The following is a 25,536-nucleotide window of genomic DNA, read 5'->3' on the forward strand; positions in this document are numbered from 1 at the left end:
GGTGGTTAATATTTGGTGTGTGTTATTTTAGTTGTTAGTATTTGCTGTGTGTTATTTTGGTCGTTAATATTTGCTGTATGTTGTTTAGGTCGTTAATATTTGCTGTGTGTTATTTTGTTGGTTATATATTTTTTGTGTGTTATTTTGGTTGTAAGTATTTGTTGTGTGTTATTTTGGTCGTTAATATTTTTTGTGTGTTATTTTGGTCGTTAATATTTGCTGTATGTTATTTTGGTCGTTAATATTTGTTGTGTGTTATTTTTGGTGTTTATATTTGGTGTGTGTTATTTTGGTTGTTAATATTTGCTGTATGTTAGTTTGGTTGTTAATATTTGCTGTATGTTATTTTGGTCGTTAATATTTGTTGTGTGTTATTTTGGTTGTTAATATTTGCTGTATGTTATTTTGGTCGTTAATATTTGCTGTGTGTTATTTTGGACGTTAATATTTGCTGTATGATATTTTGGTCGTTTATATTTTTTGTGTCGTTATTTTTTCTGTGTGTTAAGTTGTGGTTCTTATTTCTTGTATCCCTTACTGCTCGTCTTTATTTTAGCTATTTTTGTCATACAGTGACCCTTACTAAAACGATGCACATTTTGTTTCCTTAATAAGCGTAATAAATTTTCGTTAAAAATCTATATTGGGCCTTTAAATGAATGACGCAATGTAATTGTGCAGGCAATCGCAGGGCGATGTCAGCCGGTTTAAAAACAAGCGTGAAAGTTTGTACGAATACTTTTAAATTGGTTGATATTTTTAAATATTTGTAATAGTCATGTTATACAATTGAAGATAAACATTACATTTTGTTATTAAAATGGACATTATTAATTGAAATATTTCACTTCTGTTTCTTCCTTAAGTAAAGCATGCATGTTCGGCATTGAATTATATACGTGTTTATTATTACAAAAGTGTCTTCAGTATTCGGTTTAACAACACACTGGCATAGTTATATTAAGGTGAGTCTTATAAAATTATATAGTAAGATAAATAATTTCATTGTTTATGTTATGGTCAAATGCTATAAGTATGCTTGTCGCAGACGCTCGGATACTTATTTTGGTAAATGCGTAGACTATAATTACCCTCTTACTTAGTGTTTGAAATTATACGTTGTCTACTGTATTCACTATTCAGCTCCGTTTTAAAATGGCATTCCTTGATTTACTTCGTTTGTCATCCAGTTCAACATTCAAACGCTACCTGCATGTAAATCAAAACACCACTTGAATACTCTATCATATGGCCCCAATATCACGAAAATACTTAAGTCAAATCTCAAACTCAGTCTCAACACATTTTATCACATAGCATTAAAATTTATTAAAAATCATATATGTTTTTTTTACAGTTTTATAAGCGCATTCTATCATAGAATATGCTGATAAAAGCCTTTGGTCGAATTCCCAGGTAAATATATTTTACAGCCAAAAAAGTATTTGAGTACATTTCTGTATTCTTTATACATTTAAACTACTAAGTTTTTTTGGCTCTAGAATTAGTTTTCTTTGAAATATTGACAAAATATTTTTATCAACACATCCTATTAGAAAATATGTTTTCAAAAAGTATAAAACATGCAAGATTTTGAAGAATAATATGCTTTTATATGGTGAAATGAGTTGAGACTAAGATTGAGATTTGACTTAAGTATTTTCGTGATATTGGGGCCAGTAATGAGCAAAACCACTCTATGTGAAACTTTGCTTGTACATTGTATACCTTTGACAGGCTTTTAAGAAGTTTAGCATATTTCTAATAGTGCGGCGGGGAATGTTATCATTAGACCACGGTGGGGAATGCTAACATTAAACCACTGCGGGGAATGTTATTGGCAAATAACTAACAAACTTTTTTTTAAAGTGCATAATATTATACAAATTTGCAATAACATGTTTACGGTTTGGGGTAACCTTTATCTACCGATTCAAAGGTATACATCAATTTTGATCTCTATTATGAAAGTTGAAATATTTGTAGATGAAAAACTTCAAAAAACACCTCCCAAATTTTCACATTCAACAGAAACAATAAGAGCTGCCATTATGCTCCAGTAATGATCCTCTACACGTCAACACTGAAAGAAATAGATACTCTTTATGGACGAGTTGCTGCAGTGATATACAATCTGTATGCACAGTCTTTTGTGTCTTATCGTTGTTGTGGTCTATTTGGGTATTTTATGTTTTGTTTTCTGCTAGTTAGTTTCCTCAATACACGTTGATTTAATGGCGTCATTTAGTCGTTTAGGGAAGCGAATGGCCATGTTAGCCAAATGAATATTAGAGTACGAAAAAATGTCACTGTATTCACCTGATAAAGTCCTGCTGCTGAAATGGTGTATCAAATAAAGTTAATAAAGTTTAGTATTGTTTTGAAATAGCTCAATATTATACTTCTTTTTCAAACAGCTTTGGTGATCGGGGTTCACTTAAGTGTAAGACGCTCAAGTATCTTATTTCACATTACCAAATTACTCAGTTTACCGTGATAAACGTGAATATTATTATCATAAAAGGTTTTAAAACTCTATTAAAAGAATAATATTACAAAATTCACACCATAGCTGAGTCACCATACGGTTGCGGGGGTAGGAGGACGGGAGGTCCATGCTTTTCAATGTTTGTAGAGCGAAATACCAGGTCCTCAGCTATTCATTTTTATTTCCTTATCATTCTCCTACATCAGAGCGATGTTGTTATACGTACATCAGATTTATCATTATCAAACCTCTGATGAACGAGAATGTACTTTAACAACTTATTAGAAACAAATGCGTTTATTATTTAGGGGGTATAGAAATATATAACAATAAGGTATATTTCCATATCGCGTAAATACACACAAGCATTCCAAATATGTTGACAACCTCGTTTTAGATGACACCGACTATTATCTATTCATCCATAAAAGTTTGAAATGTAGAAATATATGTAACTTTATACTTCTTTTTCGACTTTAATTCAAATTCAGCACAGTTTTAAAGAATCGTTGCCATTACAAAACCTATGAGTGATACCGTTTAACGATGGTTAAATCAAAAGTTTTATTAATAATAATCATCATCATCATCATCATCATCATCATCATCATCATCATCATCATAACAATAACAATAATAATAATAATAATAATAATAATAATAATAATACAATAATAATAATAATAATAATAACAACAACAACAACAACAACAACAACAACAACAACAACAACAACAACAACAACAACAACAACAACAATAATAATAATAATAATAATAATAATAACAATAACAATAACAATAACAATAATAATAATAATAATGAATAACAATAATGAATAACAATAATTAATAACAATAATTAATAATAATAATAATAATAATAATAATAATAATAATAATAATAATAATAATACTAATAATAATAATAACAATAACAATAATAATAATAATAATAATAATAATAATAATAACAATAATAACAATAATAATAATAATAATAATAATAATAATAATAATAATAATAATAATAATAATAATAACTAAATAATAGAACGCGGTATCTAAAACAATGTTGTCAACATGAAATTTGACTTGACATGTTATCATTTAAATTAATTTATTAACAATGAAGACATTATAAATTATGATATGGCATATTGTGATATGCTATCTAAATTGATAAAATACTTAATTGGCCCGTCAAGGGGACACGCGTCAGATACGCCCTAGCCAAACAATGGAAATAGTGAAGTTTACTTGATGGTACAGTAAAATTATCTTCACGCATTTGTCATCCGTGTGTTCGTTTAATATATTTGGTTTAAACAGTATTTGTTTTTATAACAAATAAACATCTACAACATACACATATAACAGAATATACAGAATTGAGGAGAAATCCATTGGCTTGTATGAAACCTCATTTCTATTTTCGGTAAACAAAATTATATATAAATGAATTAATTCAAGCAAAACACGTATAATTATACTCTGTTAATTGGTATATCGATAGATAGAAAAAATGAAATAATGAATTATTAAAATATGTTTAACATATGAGAAACTATATATATTCACTCAAATATATATATGTCAGTATAAATCTAGTTGAATATATTTATACTGATACAATAGTGTTCGTTCTTTGCTAAAATAAACATGAATGAGATATTTGCAGCAGGTAGTTGAAGTATCTGAGGGTGGTCCAGACTTTTGGGTGTGATGTTTGTGGAAACAAACAATTATTAAGCCCTTGTATCGAAGGGTGTGTATCGGTTATAGTCATCATGCGGTTGCGACGGCGGACGTTGCAAAATGGTTCTTGAGCGAACTACCGTAGGTGGTATTCAATATGCGACTTAAGTCAATCTAATTGTCATACATCATTGACTTTATTCACTCAAATAATCAGTTATAAATAACAAGTAATCCGATTAGCTACATCGTTCTTAGATCCAATTAAGACCAATAATACCAGCTATGGGGCTCATTTGAATACAGATCGTATTAAGGCTTAAGATCGTGAATTTCCAGACGTATACTCGTATTTGGCGTTAACTGCATTTCAATAAAATTATTATCATATCTAAAGGACATTTATCGCATAGATTCTTCCCGTAACTTTACGGATGTACCTGAACATTTGTTAGCAGCGTAATGTTTACATTTAAAAGGGAGACCTGGGCCCAGTTTCAATAAAGAACATAAGGTTTAAGATCGTAACTTTCTTAGCGTGAATCCCTTTATGGTGTCAATACAATTATCATAAGGACAATTATCCCATAGATTCTGCCCGTATTTTTAAATACGGTTGACCCCGAGCAATTCTAAGCAGCGTAATGTTTACGACTAAGATATCGTATTGAAAAGCGGTCATATGTGCGTAGCTATATAAACGTAAAATGCACATTTGCGTGCAGAAGCTCCGTAAGATGGAAAGCAAACCTCTCTGATTACTGGAGTATACGGCGTGGTACGCAACCTCTCTGATTACTGGAGTATACGGCGTGGTACGCAACCTCTCTGCTAACTCGGGTATAAGGCGTGGTACGCAACCACTCTGATTACTGGAGTATAGGGCGTGGTACGCAACCTCTGATTAATGGAGTATACGGCGTGGTACGCAACCTCTCTGCTAACTCGGGTATAAGGCGTGGTACGCAACCACTCTGATTACTGGAGTATAGGGCGTGGTACGCAACCTCTGATTACTGGAGTATACGGCGTGGTACGCAACCTCTCTGCTAACTCGGGTATAAGGCGTGGTACGCAACCACTCTGATTACTGGAGTATAGGGCGTGGTACGCAACCTCTGATTACTGGAGTATACGGCGTGGTACGCAACCTCTCTGCTTACTCGAGTATACGGCGTAAAAGCAACCTCTCTGCTTACTCGAGTATACGGCGTGGTACGCAACCTCTCTGCTTAATCGGGTAAAAGGCGTGGTACGCAACCTCTCTGCTTACTTGGGTATACAGCGTGGTACGCAACCGCTCTGCTTACTTGGATAAACGGCGTGGTACGCCATCTCTCTGATTACTGGATAATACGACGTGGTACGCAACCCCTCTGCTTACACGAGTATACGGCGTTGTACGCAACCCCTCTACTTACTCGAGTATATGGCGTGGTACGCAACCTCTCTGATTACTAGAGTATACGGCGTGGTACGCAACCTTTCTGCTTACTCAAGTATACGTCGTGGTACGCCATCTCTCTGCTTACTCGGGTATACGGCGTTGTACGATACCTTTGTGCTTACTCGAATATACGGCGTAGTACGCAACCTCTCTGCTTACTCGAGTATACGGCGTGGTACGCAACCTCTCTGCTTACTCGAGTATACGACGTGGTACGCAATCTCTCTGCTTACTCGAGTATACGGCGTGGTACGCAACCTCTCTGCTTAATCGAGTATATGGCGATGTACGCAACCTCTCTACTTACTCGAGTATACGGCGTGGTACGCAACCTTTCTGCTTACTTGGGTATACGGCGTGGTACGCAACCTCTCTGCTTACTCGAGTATACGGCGTTGTACGCAACCCCTCTGCTTACTCGAGTATACGGCGTGGTACGCAACCTCTCTGATTACTGGATAATACGGCGTGGTACGCAACCCCTCTGCTTACACGAGTATACGGCGTGGTACGCAACCCCTCTGCTTACACGAGTATACGGCGTGGTACGCAACCTCTCTGCTTACTCAAGTATACGTTTATAGAAGAATCAGGCAGCAATGTATTAATGTTATACACCTGCACAATAACAATTATCACGAATTATATATAGTTAATATAATATTTCAAATGTGTTGACAATTATCCTTTGCATGACAGATAATTTCATAATTTGTCATATTTTTATCTCGGCATAAAACAGCATTACAATTTTTAACAATTTGTCTATATTTACCAAGTCTGGGCTAAGAAGATGGGCCATTTTTAAGTTTAACTCTTTTTCCCACTGTATACGTTTTACAGAATCTGTTTACATACTTGTGTGAGAGCGATGTATACTTACATATATGAAAAAGAACATGTTAACATTTAACCACGTTCCGAGTTCGGCTTTAGGCTTATTTCAAATCTGGAGACATTTCGTCAATGTCGTCTGAATGACATACGGTCTTTTGTTGAGTGCCAAATATCCGCTATCCCCGAGAGTTGTTGACGTGTATACCACGTCCTTTGAACGTGTCACGGTTATTAGCACAAATGATTCTATATTTAGCGCCAGGACTTACAAACACAAATAGCAACATATATTTATAACAGCCTCTTTAGGAAGTCGGAATGCCATCTTGTTAATACCATATTTATTAATACATGGAACCAGTATGTATACACATATCATTTGATTTTAAAATGTGTTTCTTACATTTTCAACAACTTCATATAAGCCAACATAACGGTAGTACATTTACAATTAAGTTTATTGTCCGATTGTTCAGAAAGTTCTTTTAAGTTAACAACGTTGTTAACGTCATCATTGTTAAAGTTATTGCTTTGGAATTGAAATGGACAGTTATTCAGTTTATGCAGTAGTTCTAATAATGTTCGAGGCACCGGTTTAACCTTTACAGTACGTGTTTTATCTACATATAGAGCATATTACAAAACATTTCACATTTTAAATTTACAAAGATGATGTTAACAAATTTGTTAACTTTGACTCAGTTCTCAACAATCGACCCATTGTGATTAACTCCATTAGAAGTCCAAAAATATACCAGCCAAATGATGTTAAGCATATAATAAAATTGGTTTGGTATTAACTCTGAATATATTCAGTGGTCAACGTTTTCTTTTGTCCAATGAGATGGCAGTACTTCTCAAAGGTTCCACTACATTTATTTCAGCATAACAGCAATCAGCCGTGAGCGATTTAAATCAGGTGAAGCGATATACAGTCGAAATCCATCGGCTCGAATTCACTGTTGGCTCGAACTCGCTTGGCTCGAACTCCTCGTTGGCTCGAACTAGATGTAAAGAACTGATTTATTTATACTGAAGGTAAACATTGCCGTTTGGTTCGAATTTCCGAGGCTTGATGTATTATCGCCGGTCCCTTGAAGTTCGAGCCAACGGGGTTAAAACTGTATATATAAACAATTGTTTGGCCACAGGAAGTTAACACAATAACATGTAGACCACTAAAATGTTTGTCAGTTTGTACTTTCACAAAATAAATGGTTATGCAACTTTGTCGCATCCTACCACTTCTGTAAATACATACCAAGTGCCGTTTATCATTACAAATAAACTCTTGGTGCAGCTGTGCATGTTGTAAAAGTGCTATCTCGTATGACAGTAAATGATTTATTGTTACAAATACCATCGCAAATAATAACTCTTAGTGCAGAAGTGCGGGTTGATTAATTCATGTTGGCAAATACATACTTACAGTCTTTCTAGTAAAGCAGTTAATTTATTGTAGTTACAAATGCTGGCACATATGTTTTAATTAAACCATCTCAATAAAATGCAAATTCTGCATTTGGTCAATAATAACACGAAGGTATGCTGAGATAATAAAGAACCTGCATGTTGATAGATGACCAAAAAGAACTCGCATTTAATTGTAAACGTACACAATACTTATTCATAAGTTACAAGTAGTCAATAAAACACCAAATTATACTGGTTATCTGTAGGAACGCGCATTTGTACAGGTAGTCTATAAGAGCACGCACATTTGTACAGGTAGTCGATAAGAACACGCACATTTCTACATGTAGTCGGTACGATCACGCACATTTGTACAGGTAGTCGATTATACCATGCACATTTGTACAGGTAGTCGATAAGAACACGCACATTTCTACATGTAGTCGGTACGATCACGCACATTTGTACAGGTAGTCGATTATACCATGCACATTTGTACAGGTAGTCGATTATACCATGCACATTTGTACAGGTAGTCGATAAGAACACGCACATTTGTTAAGGTAGACTATAAGAACACGCACATTTGTACAGGTAGTCGATGAGAACACGCACATTTGTACAGGTAGTCGATAAGAACACGAACATTTATACAGGTAGTCGATAAGAACACGCACATTTGTACAGGTAGTCGATACGTACACGTTCATTTGTACCGGTAGTCGATACGTACACGCTCATTTGTACAGGTAGTCGATGAGAACACGCACATTTGTACAGCTAGTCGATAAGAACACGAACATTTATACAGGTAGTCGATAAGAACACGCACATTTGTACAGGTAGTCGATACGTACACGCTCATTTGTACAGGTAGTCGATACGTACACGCACATTTGTACTGGTAGTCGATACGTTCACGCTCATTTGTACAGGTAGTCGATAAGAACACGCACATTTGTACAGGTAGTCGATAAGAACACGCACATTTGTACAGGTAGTGGATAAGAACACGCACATTTGTACAAATACTAGTAGTCGATAAGAACACGCATATTTGTACAGGTAGTCAATAAGAACACGCACATGTGTTAAGGTATTCTATAAGAACACGCACATTTGTGCAAATAGTCGATAAGAACACGCACATTTGTGCAAATAGTCGATAAGAACACGCACCTTTGTACAGGTAGTCGATGAGAACACGCACATTTGTACAGGTAGTCGATAAGAACACGCACATTTGTACAGGTAGTCGATGAGAACACGCTCATTTGTACAGGTAGTCGATACGTACACGCACATTTGTACAGGTAGTCGATACGTTCACGCTCATTTGTACAGGTAGTCGATAAGAACACGCACATTTGTACAGGTAGTCGATAAGAACACGCACATTTGTACAGGTAGTCGATAAGAACACGCACATTTGTACAAATACTAGTAGTCGATAAGAACACGCACATTTGTACAGGTAGTCAATAAGAACACGCACATGTGTTAAGGTATTCTATAAGAACACGCACATTTGTGCAAATAGTCGATAAGAACACGCACATTTGTGCAAATAGTCGATAAGAACACGCACCTTTGTACAGGTAGTCGATGAGAACACGCACATTTGTACAGGTAGTCGATAAGAATACGCACATGTGTTAAGGTATTCTATAAGAACACGCACATTTGTACAGGTAGTCGATGAGAACACGCACATTTGTACAGGTAGTCGATGAGAACACGCACATTTGTACAGGTAGTCAATGAGAACACGCACATTTGTACAGGTAGTCGATGAGAACACGCACATTTGTACAGGTAGTCGATAAGAACACGCTTTGAGTTGTATACTAGCAAAGAACGAGAACGCCATCGTCAAAAAGTATCTTGACAAGAAAACAGATTCACAAGTTGGCAAGTTGCATACAAAATGGTATGTAGGTCTCATCATTCTCTATGTATCATATGTAAGATATTTAAAAGCAAAGATGTGAAGGAATGTTTCTCACTGAATGTTTTTGTTTCTAAATGTACGGACTTACAGAAAGGTACGTTTTTCGTACAGATTATTATTATATGTTAGTAGTTTTAAATTTAAACTATATTTTAAATGTTTAACTTAAATTTAATGAAGTGTTTAATTGTATCGCTTTGAATTAATTACCCTATTTTGTATACATAGTGTACATTAAATATTTATATAAAATGCACTTTAAAGCTGCACTCTCAGAGATTGAACGTTTTGACAACTTTTTTATTTTTGCGAAAATACATGGAAAACAGTTATATAAGACTGCTTACAAAATATTAGATCGCGTATTTTTATATTTATGTTCAAAAAATTGACGTTTTATGCATTTTTCTGAGAAAAAGAAGTAGGTTATCGCATATACTTGCCACAAAGCACATACAATAAAAAAAATACACCCACTAGTTTGCGTGGGAATTGAGAAATTTCAATCACAATGTATAAAATGTCAAATTATACAAAAGTACACTTATACTAGTTTACAGTTGGTGAATAACTTTATTTACCGGTCAAAGGAATACATCATTTTTTATCTCTCTATTTTTTTATTAACAATTTATTGAATGTTGCCATGGATATGTTTTATAAATTCAGAACCCCAATACTAAAACAAAAATGTTTTAACATTCCTTTTAACGACTTTTGTACTATGTAATGACCTTCAAAGATGAATTCACTTTTCTCCGCTTTATTTGTTTTGCAAAAACTGTTTACATAGTTGTGTCAGAGTGACATATACTAACAGCAATGAAATAGAATAGTTTATGAGTTTTACCACGTTCAGAGCCTTAAGTCTGAATTCATATCTTAAAAGTTAAAACATTTCGCCAATGTCGTCTGCAAGAAATGTGGTTTTTCTTTACGTGCCAAATGTCAGCTTGAATGTCAAGAATATTGGTTAAGTGTACACCACATCCTCTTACCGTGTCACTGTTATAGGCACCAAGGTCACGTCAAAGTGATTCTATATATAGCGCAAGGACCACCAAACACAAATGGCAACGTTCGATTGATAACTGACTCTTTAGAACTTAAAATGATATCTTGTAAATATCATAGTCCAGGGTCGTAGCAAGCCCTCTATTTTTTGTGGATTCATAATTGTGCTGGGGGTGGGGTCCGGTGGCAATTGCCCCCTCGGAAAATTTTGAAACCCATGGTGCAATCTGGTGCATTCAGGGCGTTCTGAGGTGCTTGATTTAGTACTGGAAAATGGACAGTTTTAGGATCATGAAGTCAAGTATGCATACTCGCACACTTTTAGGCGTGTTTCATTGCTACAAATTAATATTAATTAAGCATCATTACCATAGTACATTTGTTGTGTTTACGTTAATGTATCGATTGTTGAGAACCCTTTAAAGTCGACGATTGAGTTAACGAACGTCATCATTGTTAACGCTCAAATCATTGTAATGTAACTAAAAATGGACACGTTTGTGATCTTCAGTATTAATAGCATTGCTTGGGGCACCGGTTTCACCTGTTTCACGTGTTTTATCTAAATATTTGAGCTGTTACAAAACGGGTTTCGTGTTAACGTTAACAATGATGCTGTTAACAACGTGGTTAACTTTAACAAAGTTTTTAACGATCTCCCAATTGATTTTCTTCGTTTAAACAGCCAAAAATCAAACATCATATAATTAGTTTGGTATGGAATAAACACTTAATACATCTAGTGGTCAACATTTTATTTTGTCCAATGAGATGTCAGTATTTCTCAATCTTCCCAATATAATTATTTAAGTAAATCAGCAGTCAGCCGTTATTGATTTAAATCAGGTGAAGCGAAAGATATATATTAACAGTAGCTGGGCCACTTTATAGGTAGTTTACAAAATAACATATAGATAACTAAAATGTTTGTTAGTATGTACAAAATAAATGGTTGTGCGACTGTGTTTCATACAATTGATATAGGTAAACATATACTTACAGCCGTTAAACATCACAAAAATAACTCGTGGTGCAGACGTGCATGTTTTCAAAGTGCTGTCTCGTAAAACAATGAATTAATTGTTGTTACAAACGCTGTCACATATGTTTTATTGGCGTGATTTTTATAAATCATTTTAACTCAATAAATACTTCGATGTCAATGCAGTAAAAAAAACGCAAATATTTAGGTTATAAAAACACGCACAGGGACGTATCTAGGCAAACTCGGGTCTCCAGTGCGCCGTGGCTCACCAATGATTAACATTCCCTCGAAATGACAAATGCCTATAACTCGTGTCAAAATCAAATGGGTATGCACACTCTTTATACATGCAACTTTTCACTGGTTAATGTTTCTCGTTATTTTGAATTTCTGAATTGAGCCTATTGAGACGTACAGGTGGCCAATAAGAACACATACCTGTACATGTGGCCAATAAGAAATCATACCCGTACAGGTGGCCAATAAGAACACATACACATACAGGTGGTCAATAAGAACACATACACATACAGGTGGTCAATAAGAACACATACACATACAGGTGGTCAATAAGAACACATACCCGTACATATGGTCAATAAGGACACATACCCGTACATGTGGTCAATAAGAACACATACCCGTACAGGTGGCCAATAAGAACACATACACATACAGGTGGTCAATAAGAACACATACACATACAGGTGGTCAATAAGAAAACATACACATACAGGTGGTCAATAAGAACACATACCCGTACATGTGGTCAATAAGAACAGAACACATACCCGTACATGTGGTCAATAAGAACACATACCCGTACAGGTGGCCAATAAGAACACATACCCGTACAGGTGGCCAATAAGAACACATACCCGTACAGGTGGCCAATAAGAACACATACACATACATGTGGCCAATAAGAACACATACCCGTACATGTGGTCAATAAGAACACATACACATACAGGTGGTCAATAAGAACACATACCCGTACATGTGGTCAATAAGAACACATACCCTTACAGGTGGTCGATAAGAACACATACTCGTACATGTGGTCAATAAGAACACATACCCGTACATGTGGTCAATAAGAACACATACCCGTACAGGTGGCCAATAAGAACACATACCCGTACCTGTGGTCAATAAGAACACATACCCGTACATGTGGTCAATAAGAACACATACCCGTACAGGTGGCCAATAAGAACACATACACATACAGGTGGCCAATAAGAACACATACCCGTACCTGTGGTCAATAAGAACACATACACATACAGGTGGCCAATAAGAACACATACCCGTACCTGTGGTCAATAAGAACACATACCCGTACATGTGGTCAATAAGAACACATACCCGTACAGGTGGCCAATAAGAACACATACACATACAGGTGGTCAATAAGAACACATACCCGTACCTGTGGTCAATAAGAACACATACCCGTACAGGTGGTCAATAAGAACACATACCCGTACATGTGGTCAATAAGAACACATACCCGTACAGGTGGCCAATAAGAACACATACCCGTACATGTGGTCAATAAGAACACATACACATACAGGTGGCCAATAAGAACACATACCCGTACCTGTGGTCAATAAGAACACATACACATACAGGTGGTCAATAAGAACACATACCCGTACATGTGGTCAATAAGAACACATACCCGTACAGGTGGCCAATAAGAACACATACCCGTACAGGTGGCCAATAAGAACACATACACATACAGGTGGTCAATAAGAACACATACCCGTACATGTGGTCGATAAGAACACATACCCGTACAGGTGGTCGATAAGAACACATACCCGTACGGGTGGTAGATGAGAACACATACCCGTGCAGGTGGTCAATAATAAAATGCAATTATGTGGGGGTTTTGTGAGACCGAACAGTTCTACATGTAGTAACAACTTGACAAGTTATGCCTTCTAGTACTAGGGCAAAAATAAATCTAGCAATTAAACCTTTTGTATCAACTGTCAAAAATTCACAATATGTTCGATAAATAGCCTTACATTTAATCTAAGTACAGTTTCGTTCTCTATCACGTCTCAATGTTAATCAATCCTTTATCTGACATATCGTATTTCAGATTAAAATTAAAGAGAGTGACATCAGGCTGTATTTGGTAATCATATAAAATAGTTACAAAACAAATCGAAACGTAGATATAATATGTCATTCATCGGAATGCCACGAATGAATTAAATTATTAATTGGGCGTGTCAGCAAGCCAGTTGTGATTGATATACAAGCAATGAACGATAACGTCATAATCAAAATAAAACAGATTGACCTCAAATGTTAAAGATGCACTCTTACTCCCAAATATGTTATACCGCAATTAATACAAATGTTTTAATTTACCGAAAAGGATGATTAAATATCGAAAACAATGATTCTTATGAAGGATGCCGTGTTGAATTTGAAAGAAATGTGCAGAAAACTTGGTATTTTCTACCTCATGAGATGATCGTAGCTAACAGTAAATCTTTTAGCACTCACCAATCCTTTAATATTTTGGGCGATTTCAGCTATTAGATACACGGTTACAATCTTGTTATCAGTAATTAATATTTTCCATAAATGCATTATTTATTAAGTAGTTAAAGGTTTATCATTCAAAATTTATGTTTGTTATAAATGTGTTTATGTTGATTTTAAATACGAGTGTTACTTTTACAAGTTGGCAAAGTATTTTGCATAAAAAAAGGATTGGAGGTTTGTTTATGCTTCTATTCGTCGTTAGGCCACACCAAATTGATCTTTCGTTCCTCGGATTCGCCGCACCTGTTTTTTTGAAAATGTAAAAAAAATATTTTTATTTTTTTCATGCGATCGCTCCAATTTTTTTACCTGTGAACCAGATATTTTGAGTTTAAATATAGATTAAAGTGTAATTTGTCCATTTTTAATATGTTTTTCGCTTGCGCTCGCTTCATATTTTATGAAAAATGTTAAAAAAAATATATATTTTTATTTTTATTTCGCTCGCTCGCTCCATTTTTTTTTTTTTGGCAAAAATCCAAGGAACTAAAGATCAATTTGGTGTGGCCTTATGTATCATTCAAAATATTTAAAAACAAATATGTGAAGGAATATTCCCACACTAAATGTGTTTGTTTCTAATTGTACGGATATCAAGAAGGGTACGTTTTTCGTGCACATTATTATTTTAAAATATGTAGTGTTAATTTCAAACTAAATCTAAAACGTTTAAATAAACTGTCAAATTCACAATATGTTCGATAAATAACCTTACAATCAATCTATGTACAGTTGTTTTTCTCTATCACGTTTCAATGTTAATCAATCCTTTATCTGACACTTTCGTATTTCAAATTTAAAGTTGAAGAGAAAAACATCAGACTGTATTTGGTATTAATGATAAATTATTACAAAACAAATGTCATACGTCGAAATGCTTTATTGATTAAGCGTGGCAGTAAGCCAGTAGTGAGAAATATACAAGCAAAGTACGAGAACGCTATCGTCAAAAAAACAACAACCAACAAACAGAAAAACCACGAACGTTAACAAGTTGGCAAACCATTCTGCATAACAAAATGGTAGGAAGATTGCATCATTCTGTGTTTATCATTATATTTGTATTCAAAGATGATACAAAATGTTTAAAAACAAAGATGTATAGGAATGTTCCCTCACTAAATGTCTCTGGTTCTAAATGTACGGACTTAAAGAAAGGTAAATTAAATTAAGTTGTACTGCTTGAAACAATGGTAAAGTATCATCAAGTCAAGTAAAGTCAAGTCAAACGACGTTTATTGACTCAAACTACAATTCATATGATTTATACTATACGGAATAAATTGTAATAATCATATGAATCATATGATACGGGTATCGGAGAGTCATTCACATGTAATCAGAAAACATGATTGACATATCACACTGAATACGGAGTCATTCACATGTAATCAGAAAACATGATTGACATATAACACTGAATAAGGTTATATCAATAGTATAAGTATTAACATGATCAAAAATTTCAATAAATGCACTAGCATTCATAATTAATTAAAATGTGAATACAAATAAATCATGTATTTGCTAAAGAAACGCTATTACTGAAAGCTGTATGGATTAAGGCTTAAATTCAGAAAACTTTGTTCAGACAACATTATATCTCATTCTCTGCCCATTGCTGTTGGCTGTGTGCTATTAAAAGTTCGTAAAAAATGATTTTGAACACATTTTTGAACAAATGAAAAGTTGCAAACATGAAATCTGTAAAAAAAGTCCCTCAATTTTTTTATCAGAATATTTCTTACATGCTTGATGAGCTGCGAAGGGCATACAGCTGATGATCATGTAAAAGAAAGTATATAATTATTATTGTCAAGAGTTTATGAGCTCTGGAATTAATCTCCATGAACCGTAACGGGCCCTTGATATTGTAAGAATGAAAGTCTGAAATTCGAACCGGTGCCAGGCAGATAGTATATCCGTTACGTCATAGTTCTGGTATCCTTGACAAATTATCACACTTTACTCTCGATAGTGAACCGTCTGTCAAGATAAAGCACTTCAGCTAAGGAGTTCGGCTTAGATTGAGATGGGTACCTGACCTCCACAATCGTGCTTGATGAGCTTTCTGTGAAAACAGTTGGATGTTCTACGCTAAACCGTTTCATTGTATATTCGCCTTGAACATTAATAACGTAAGGCAGTGGTTCTAGTACCATACTATTTGGATATTATCTTTGGATATTGTGTTTACTAGTTGACCAGAGATTATAAGGTATAACTATGGTGAAGTGGCGCCTGTCCTTGCTGTATTGTTTAGTGTCTTGTAGATGTTATGCGTGTTTTAATTGTGGCAAGTGTTGTTTAAAGCAGAGAAAGGTTTTAATTCGATTTTAGTTAAATCATTCGACTTATTCCAGAAGCCCATAATGCTTTGCGACAAAGGTGACTTCCGGTTTATTTCCGCATTCAATTTCCTAGTTATCGATACGAGTGAAAGGAAGAGCATAATTGGCAAAATAGATCGATAGGTGAGTAAAACATGTTAGGAACATCAGGTTATACATTCTTCTATAACTATCTACCGTTTTTTGTAAATGTCAATGAAGTTTTCGACGTTTATACCCAACTTCAGTACACATTTAAGTGGGTGGGGTAAAATATCAAATATAATGGTAAAGACTTTCATAGTAGTTCTCAAAGACTTCAAATACATATTGGTTGTTATGAAGTATGCATTCAATTGTGGTTTGTTGAGTTTGTTATTAAATTAAATGAATGATATGTTGCAATTAGTGTGAAATTGTTAAAATCTGCATCTTCAAAACAGTCAAGTAAATGAAGCTTAAATGTGATTAAGAAGGGCATTTAAATACTGACTGCTGTGCTGTATGTAAACAAATATGCAGGTCTTAAAATAACAGCTTATTAATATTGTACTAGTAAATTGTAACTATTTAAATATCTGACTGATATTAAAGCTGCACTCTCACAGATTAAACATTTTGACAACTGTTGTTTTTTTGTCTTCGACTGCCAATTTATGCAAACGTGCAAGAAAACCAGTGATATAAGACTGCTGACAAAACATTGGATCGCAGATTTTCATTTTTAAGTAAATGAAATAATTTTTAATGCATTTTTCTTAAACCGTTAGTAACGCTTTTAAAATTAGCCATAAAATAATAATTTTTAAATGGAGATATGAAAATCGGTGATCTGATTTTTTTTTGTCAGCAGGCTTATATCACTGCTTTGCAGATATTTACGCAGAAATTGCCTCTTTCCAAGACAACAAATGAAAAAAGTTGTCAAAACGGTATATCTGTGAGAGTGCAGCTTTAACAGTTAAGAGTCTTTTATATTTTTATTTTTTCTGGCTAAGTTGGATGATGATAACACTATTTATTTTATATCAGAGATGTCCATTCTGGATGTTTGATTCCTCCAAGGAACAGGAGTAGGCAGTTGATACCATTGATCTGATAGCACCTGCTATATCAGTGGTTTTACAAGATATTTTTGTGCAAAACACAAGAGACGGAATCGGTTCAAGAACAGAGATAACATAAATGAAGTGTGTCAATATGAATGAAAACTTTCTTGACTGCAAGGACTAAAGAAATGCACACAAGTGACATAAATTTAAATGTTTGGTACAAAAAGTAGACATTTATAACTTAAAATTATGACACAGGATGTGAAACAACACTTTATAGCCGATAACAGTCGAACAAGAGATTTTTCAAAAAGAAGCAAGATGTGGTTTTTTAACCCTTGGCAAATGAACCTTTAAAGGGATTATTGCATACCAAGGACAATTTATTGTTATTGAATTAAATCATGTTTAATGTTATTATTAAATTGTAAAAAATACCGTTGTTATTAATATGATTGTCTATGATCTTTTTAGTCCAATGACTGTGTAAACTCCCATGGTTAATATTAAAAAGACATAAAATCGAGTTGACGTTTGTGGGCAATAACTAGCCACCCGGTTAACTTAGTTTGTAGGAGCACCGTGCTTTTTCTGGCAGCCGTTGGTTCGAGCTTTTTCCTATCATGTTACTTTAGTATTGTTATAGTCAATAGGCCTAGGTGTCGTTAGCGCAGTACTGTAGGCCGAATATTTTCTTGGCCCAAATTCAAACAGCCTTGCGATTTAAATGAAACTTGGTACACATGCAAATTTCCAGAAACAATAGGCTCATGTCCAGCAAGATCATACATAATATTTCAAGACTTGAATGATTCAATACATCTGCTCCTATGTATTTTAATTTTCATAACTAAAATTGCTCATCATTGTAAATACAGTGCTCAAGTTTAAAGCTGCATTCTCAGACTGACCATTTTGACAAAAAAATGTCTGAAAACCAGTGATATAAGATTGCTGATGGAAGATCAGAAAACATTTTTACAGAATTATTTTGACCGTTTTGACAAAAAAATGTCGGAAAACCAGTGATAAAAGATTGCTGATAGAAGATCAGATAACATTTGTACGTATCTTTGTTTGAAAATGGATATATTTATGGTTAAAAAGCGTTTCTAACGCTTTAAGAAAATGGAGTCTTGACAGTGTTTCAAACAATTGAGATCTGTTATTTTGTGAATCATCTTATATGACTGACTGAATTGAAGGCAATGATATCAAAATCAGTTAATCTGTAAGATTGCAGTTTTAAGGTGCATGTCACTAAAGGTCAATTGGCAGGAGATCTCATCAAATTTAATGAAGAATCATACATTCAATGATGCAATTTAACTATTCAGTTTGATGAGAATCAGCATTTAAAGAAGTTACCATGAGCTCTGATTTTTTTGCTGTGCTTTTTTTAAGACAAATTTATCATTTCTGTAGAAAATGTCTGACACTATCATACAAATTGTAGCAAAAGAAACAAAAAATGGTTGTACAGAATTAATGTTTATTTAAATATCTATAAAAAGAGTTGTTCATATAATAAAACATTATGATGCACATTGTAAATGTAAAACATAACTAAAGTACAAGGACATAAAAAAATATTTAATTTTATATATTTATATGATTTTTGAATAATAATAATATTTCTTATGATAACAATAGTAATAATAATAAGTGTTGAATACTAAGCACTTAACATATTATACATGTATGAATATCAATAATAACAGTCAAAAAATAACAGTTCAACCAACAAAAGAGATCCAACAAGTTAACTAGCAATGGGAATCAAACCAATATGACCCAACAGTGATTCAAATAACACTAGTTGTCTATCACACATTCTGTCCAACAAGCAGTCCAAACAACACTGGTGGTCCAACCAACACTTCCAGTCCAACCATTTATAATTGTTCAACCAACACGTATGGTCCATCCAATATAGCGGCCCAGTAAGCAATAGATGCCAAACCAACAATAGCATGTCAGGTACTAGCTGTCCATCACGTTGCTACCAATCTAGCAGCCCAACCAATTGTAGTGATGTTCTTCATTGAAAGTAATGATCTCAGAAGGTAACATCAGCATATTTGAATCATATCTGTAAAGAAAGGAATGGAACATAAAAAGCATATTTTTATAAAAAGTAAGTTACTCATAGACTTATTTATGAATGGGTTTTAAGACAATCTGGAACCCGATTTAATTCCAGGCCTGGGGGTATGCGACTAGTCCGATGGCCATCATAATATTTGAAAATCAACAAATCATTCAGAAGACTACACAGGTGACAGCATGACATAATTACTCTAAGTAAAATGTTTATTACATAGTAATAAAATACACACAGCAGTATAAATACCATAATTTTTATTGATGATGATTTGTGTTCATTCATAAGACTATTAGTTATACCTGGTAATGTACATACAGATTCCTCATTAGATTATGACTGTCAGATAGTAAAACAGACTAATGTATTATTTGTGTTAATTTTCAAAACAAATGTTTTAGAATAGATGAGAATTTGTTGTTTATAATACTCCAATAAGAATAGTAACTGCAGTCTTTTCTGAACCATCTACCCCACCCACCAGAACTAACTGTCAAAGTAAACAGTCAAGCGATTTATAGCTCATGACATTCAAATAATATCACAATAATGTAATATAAACTCATTAAAATGACAAATCTAATAAAAATAAATAAATTATAACAAACCTGGAATGATAATTTGTCCGTATTTATCGCTGTTATTGTACTTCGTCATAACCCGGAAATAAACCGGAAGTCACCATGCCGCAAAGGATTATGGTCTATTGGAAAGTCGAGAATGCCCTAATTTCTCGAATTTTCTTATGCTTTACAGACTTAAGTATATCGTTCTAATTTGCCAAAATACATCCTTAAATTTGATAATCGAAGGTTACTAGTGAATTTATATAGTTAATTGTGATTTTCATAAAAATGATTTCCAATTTGAATCTAAAAACGCTCATAGAAATAAAAATTACACACAATATAGAAAGACAAAAAATGAGTTTAGCTTAATCCTGTAATAAGAGACTTTAAGAAGTTTGAAGAAATTGAGTCTTGCTCTTTGGTTTACGACTGGTATACAAAAAAGGATCCGGTTCTATTCTTTTAAAGATGAAGTACACGTGCATGGTTTACAGCTAATTGTACAGTGTTGATTAACATAATCCACATTCGACCCCTGCCCCTCTGGCCCCAATTTCTCGAAACTTCTTTAGCTTAACAGGCTTATGTAGCTTATTTTACTTAGCCAAAATACAAACTGTAATTTGATTTCGATAAATGCAAAATTGTTTATTGTGAATAGCATTAAGATAATTTCAATTTAAAGTCTAAAATATCTAAAATATCATATTGCACAAACTATAGGGAAAACAAAATGATTAGAATAGTTTAATCCTGTTTTAAGGGATTTAAGAAGTTTAGACATATTGGGACCAGCTGGTTTGCTAACAAAACCGTGACTTAACTTGACTGTCGCGTGCCATCTTATTATTTTTTCCCAGTCTGTGCTAATTTAAACTTAATTATTTTACAACGATTGTGAAACACAACTGCAGTGAACATTATATTAATTACTCTCGCTGGCACGGTTTTACGCGAGACTTTGGTCTTGTGTTGTGGTGGAAACCGGAGTACCCGCAGAAAACCCACTTGTCCGGCTTGGTAACCACAAACCAAACTCACATGCGCCCAGGCAGGGAATCGAGTCTGGGCTGACACTGTAAGGGTACGGCTGGTGTTCATAAAAAGTCATATGCCTAACTTAAGTATCTCTCCTCTCATATTATATATAATAATTTATAGTTTCTGAATTCACTTATTTCCAATGATTTTATCAAGTACATACATTTGATTTATCAAATGATATTATTAAATGAAGTAAATTTATCATTTGCCTACGTCGCTTGAAAAAAGAAAATTAAACTTTAAATTAAAACGTGATAGGAATGATATATAAAACCGTGGATCTAAACGATAGAACAGAACAGAAAGTTATTTCGACTTATGCAACAAGGCATCTCGCCTAAAAAATATATACAGTCGAACCCCGTTGGCTCGAACTCTTAGGGACCGGCGAAAATACCTCGAGCCTCGAAAAATTCGAGCCAAGCGGGAATTTTTAACTCCAGTATAGAGAAATGGGTCCTTAACATTCAGTTCGAGCCAACGAGGAATTCGAGCCAACGGAGTTCGACTGTACAAGGAAACACAATGTTCATGCATGTGATTATCGTTACAAGGTAGCCAACATCAATAACAGTTCAAGAATAGCTTAAGAAATATGGAGAATGTTCATGTATACCAATATTGTTAATAATAATAGATATAAAAAGCAGTATAGCTAATTAATAAGATATATTATGGAAATGCAGATGGTTAGTGGTTACAACAGTGATTAAAATAATATCATTGATTAATAAGTGTCTTCTATTATTTGCCTGTACCACGAATTTACAAAAACAATACAATAGTTGTTTTGTTATTAGATCTACTACTAACATGTTGAGTAAATTTAAACCAGTTTTAATTGCTCCAAGATCACACACACACACACCCACGCACGCACACACACACACACACACACACACACACACACACACACTCACTTTTTATTTTGTCACGGCAACATATCGTTACAACAGACATGTAATAACATATACAGGCAATTGGGTAAACAACATGACGGAAAATAACAATTGAGGCAATTCTACCAACGGGTTCAGTGACAAATCGCTAACAGGATGATAAAGGAAACAATGTAATACCAAGTTTTACAGCTTGAGAAGTGTGCATGTATACTACTCGTTGATCTGCTAACTTATCTGTAGTAAAACAAGCCCCTTAAACTTGCGTCGGGGTATTTTATGAATGGAAATTCGCCTCGTTTCATTGGCTAACGGTACAAAAAGCACGTGCAGAAATTTATGAACGGTGTAAATTGTTACAAAATTAATATGAGATTATTTAGATTTAACTAGTTAAAAATAATGGACTTTGTTGAGATAATGATCGCTGCGTGATTTGGAATATAAGCCTGGAGGTAAGAAGAAGTAGAGTAATTAATAATTGTTAAAATTTCACGTGATTCATCAAATATCTGGCGAACTTTGACAGATTAACGAGACTTTTTTATTACTTGTATTTAGGAGCTCGCTTTACTTTATCATTTTTGGATGCTGCCAATAATATCGTGAAATGATTATTTTTCTTTGATCCTGGAAGTTTTTGCACGTTAATATGTAATGGTAGCTGTCGCCAATGTTCGACTTGACAGAGCGGACACCGCCTGTGCGCGTATTCTATTTCTTGCCATGCTAAAGTTTCAACTGGAAATTTAAAGTTACATGATCTAAGTTTGTATAAATTAAAGCATGATTAAGTGGAATGATAGTTAAATATTTCTCTAGTTTAATCGTTTGCCTAAAGCCATTATAAAATATTCCTTTGATAGATGATCTCATTTTTTTCGTGCCAAAATTGTAAGTACTGGTCTTTTAATATTTTCGTTATACTATAACCTGTAAACTTAACATTTACGTTTATTTGATTTTCGAACAAATTTGAATTACCAGTGGAGTCAAAAATATACTTTAAATAATTAAGCCATTATAAATTTAGATTACTTTGTCGCATCGAGCGATGAACAATTGATGCATACAAGTCCTCAAATAGTACTAGTTTGCTCCAATAAGCAATCATTCTTTTTTTAATTGTAATTTTAATCGGTTCTCTGCCAAGCTCGCCATATAACATAATTTGCAGGTGTACTTTTCCTTGAATTTGTTATTTTCTTTAAAAAATCTAAATCGGACAATAATTTTCAGGGGATTTTGTTGATCCCTTTTGCTTGTAAATTGGTATAATGTAACCATCTGCCCATGATTTCGGAAAAAAATCCGGTATTAAGAATGCAATTAAAGAATTTTACATACATAGGTAAGAGTATTTGTTTAGTTGACTTTATATATTCGTTACATATATTATCAGATGGACTAGAAGCTTTGCCATTATTGCATTTATTAATCATCTTTTCGATTTCTAAGGAAGTTAAAGGTGAATTTAGTGTCTCTTCGTCATTATCAATATTAATGGTTTTGATATCTAGGTTTTCGGCACCGTTAGTGGTGTTAAGATTTTTGAAAAGATCTTGAAAATCCTCAATACTAGGAGTTTCGCCATAACATATAAATACATTCTTTATAAATGACAATAATACAAAACGAGGAAAATACGTAATTAGCAAGCAATTAGACACTTTAAACCAAATGTTTGTAACAAGATACGCCATTAAGCAATGTAAATATTCCTCCTCCGTATTTAACATTTGACCTCACGCCTATAAGTTACAATTATAGAACATTAATAGATGGCTTTTGGCCTGTGTACATTTAAGTATAATGACTTCCAGCTTAATTTGGGAAACAAAAACCGCATTCCTTTCATATTGATCCGCCGTTTAATTGAGCTTTAAGAAGTACTTACAGAACTTTTTGATTTCAGAAAATAAAGGCCAGACAAAATACTAAGAAAATATGTTTGTCGATATCTAAATATTGAATGATTTTAAGAGTATTTTGGAAAATGTGTTTAAAATAAGTTTCTGTTATGCACCAGTCCATTGTAACCACGCCACCCCCCCCCCCCCTCCAGGTCCGGGGAATAGCGGGGACTTTGACTTTCAGTCCAACCAACACCGGGTAAAAACCACGCACTGCGGGGTCGAACTGATGGTAAAACCCCTGCCAAATGCCCCGCATCCCAGGAACCCTATGTAAAGCCCATTTCCCGCTATATTTTGCGCGAAGACAAAACCACTGCGTTCACCCGGCACTGCGGGGCCACCTGGAAGGTAAAAACACGGCCCATTTCCCCGGCTATCCCCGGTATACCCCCGGACCTGGGGACCGTAGTTACAATTGACTGGTGCATAAGCATGTTTAAGTTTAACAATTACGTCGATTGCTTTATTGTTATGGCTTTCCCATTCGGGTACAAGTGCATCCGATATCATGTTGATATCAGAATAGCTTGATATCATGTCATGATAGTGAAGTATGGGGCCATATTATCAACGGACAAATCAAACAGTCGCTTTTTATGAAAACCAATTTCTGAGTAGTAAAGTTAATCTGTTTCGAAACAAAGAGCTTTTTTGTTAGTATAAGCAAAGTGCATTTGATTTTACAAGTACATTTTTCAAATTGATGTGTGACATTCACTAAATATTAAACACTAATTCTGTCTTACATTTTGCCGAACGCTTTTTGATAAGATGACCCCTTCTGTCGAATGTTAACAACTCCCTTAATCGCTCGACGCAGCTCATTTGCCTATGTGCAATATTTTGATTCATAGGTTTCATGTGTCACAGGAATAAGTAAAATGTTCTAGGTTTCTCTTGTTTTAGATTTCTTTCATCCAATGAATACAGTTTCACCCTTTGATGTTAATTCTTTTCGTTTCAGAAGAGGCAGCAACCTGCAAAAGAAATTTGGATGTCCTTAAAACTATAGTGGGCGTGTTTAAAGTCTATGTTTAGTCCATTGCGGTGCGTTAAAGGCGGTAATTCATCCTGACTGTAAGTGGATATACTTGTGATTACTTGTAATCGTTCATTATCACTAATTGAACTTCAGTTACTAATCGGATATATTAAGAGCGAGAAGTCTTAAAAGTAAGGACACACTTTTAATACGCTTACTTCTTAATTTTAA

At 34.3% G+C, this 25,536-nt stretch overlaps 1 protein-coding gene across 9 annotated transcripts in view; it reads left to right on the top strand.

The window, feature by feature from the left end:
• The first annotated feature begins 731 nt into the window (after window positions 1-731).
• The window catches only part of LOC128203244 (sex peptide receptor-related protein 2-like), a 29,516-nt gene continuing 4,711 nt past the window's right edge, over window positions 732-25,536 (top strand). Inside the window, exons 1-3 of one of the 9 annotated variants that reach the window (XM_052904563.1) lie at window positions 732-965; window positions 7,354-7,507; window positions 25,288-25,496. The gene's annotated coding sequence lies outside the window, so the exon portion shown is untranslated. Of the gene's footprint in view, window positions 966-7,353; window positions 7,508-9,768; window positions 9,928-14,943; window positions 15,012-15,410; window positions 15,432-15,536; window positions 15,568-16,531; window positions 16,628-25,287; window positions 25,497-25,536 lie in introns of those variants that run through there. The other 8 variants (XM_052904554.1, XM_052904560.1, XM_052904558.1 and 5 more) reach the window with 8 other exon arrangements.

The sequence above is a fragment of the Mya arenaria genome, chromosome 9 (genome assembly GCF_026914265.1).
Source record: "Mya arenaria isolate MELC-2E11 chromosome 9, ASM2691426v1".
NCBI lineage: Eukaryota > Metazoa > Mollusca > Bivalvia > Myida > Myidae > Mya > Mya arenaria.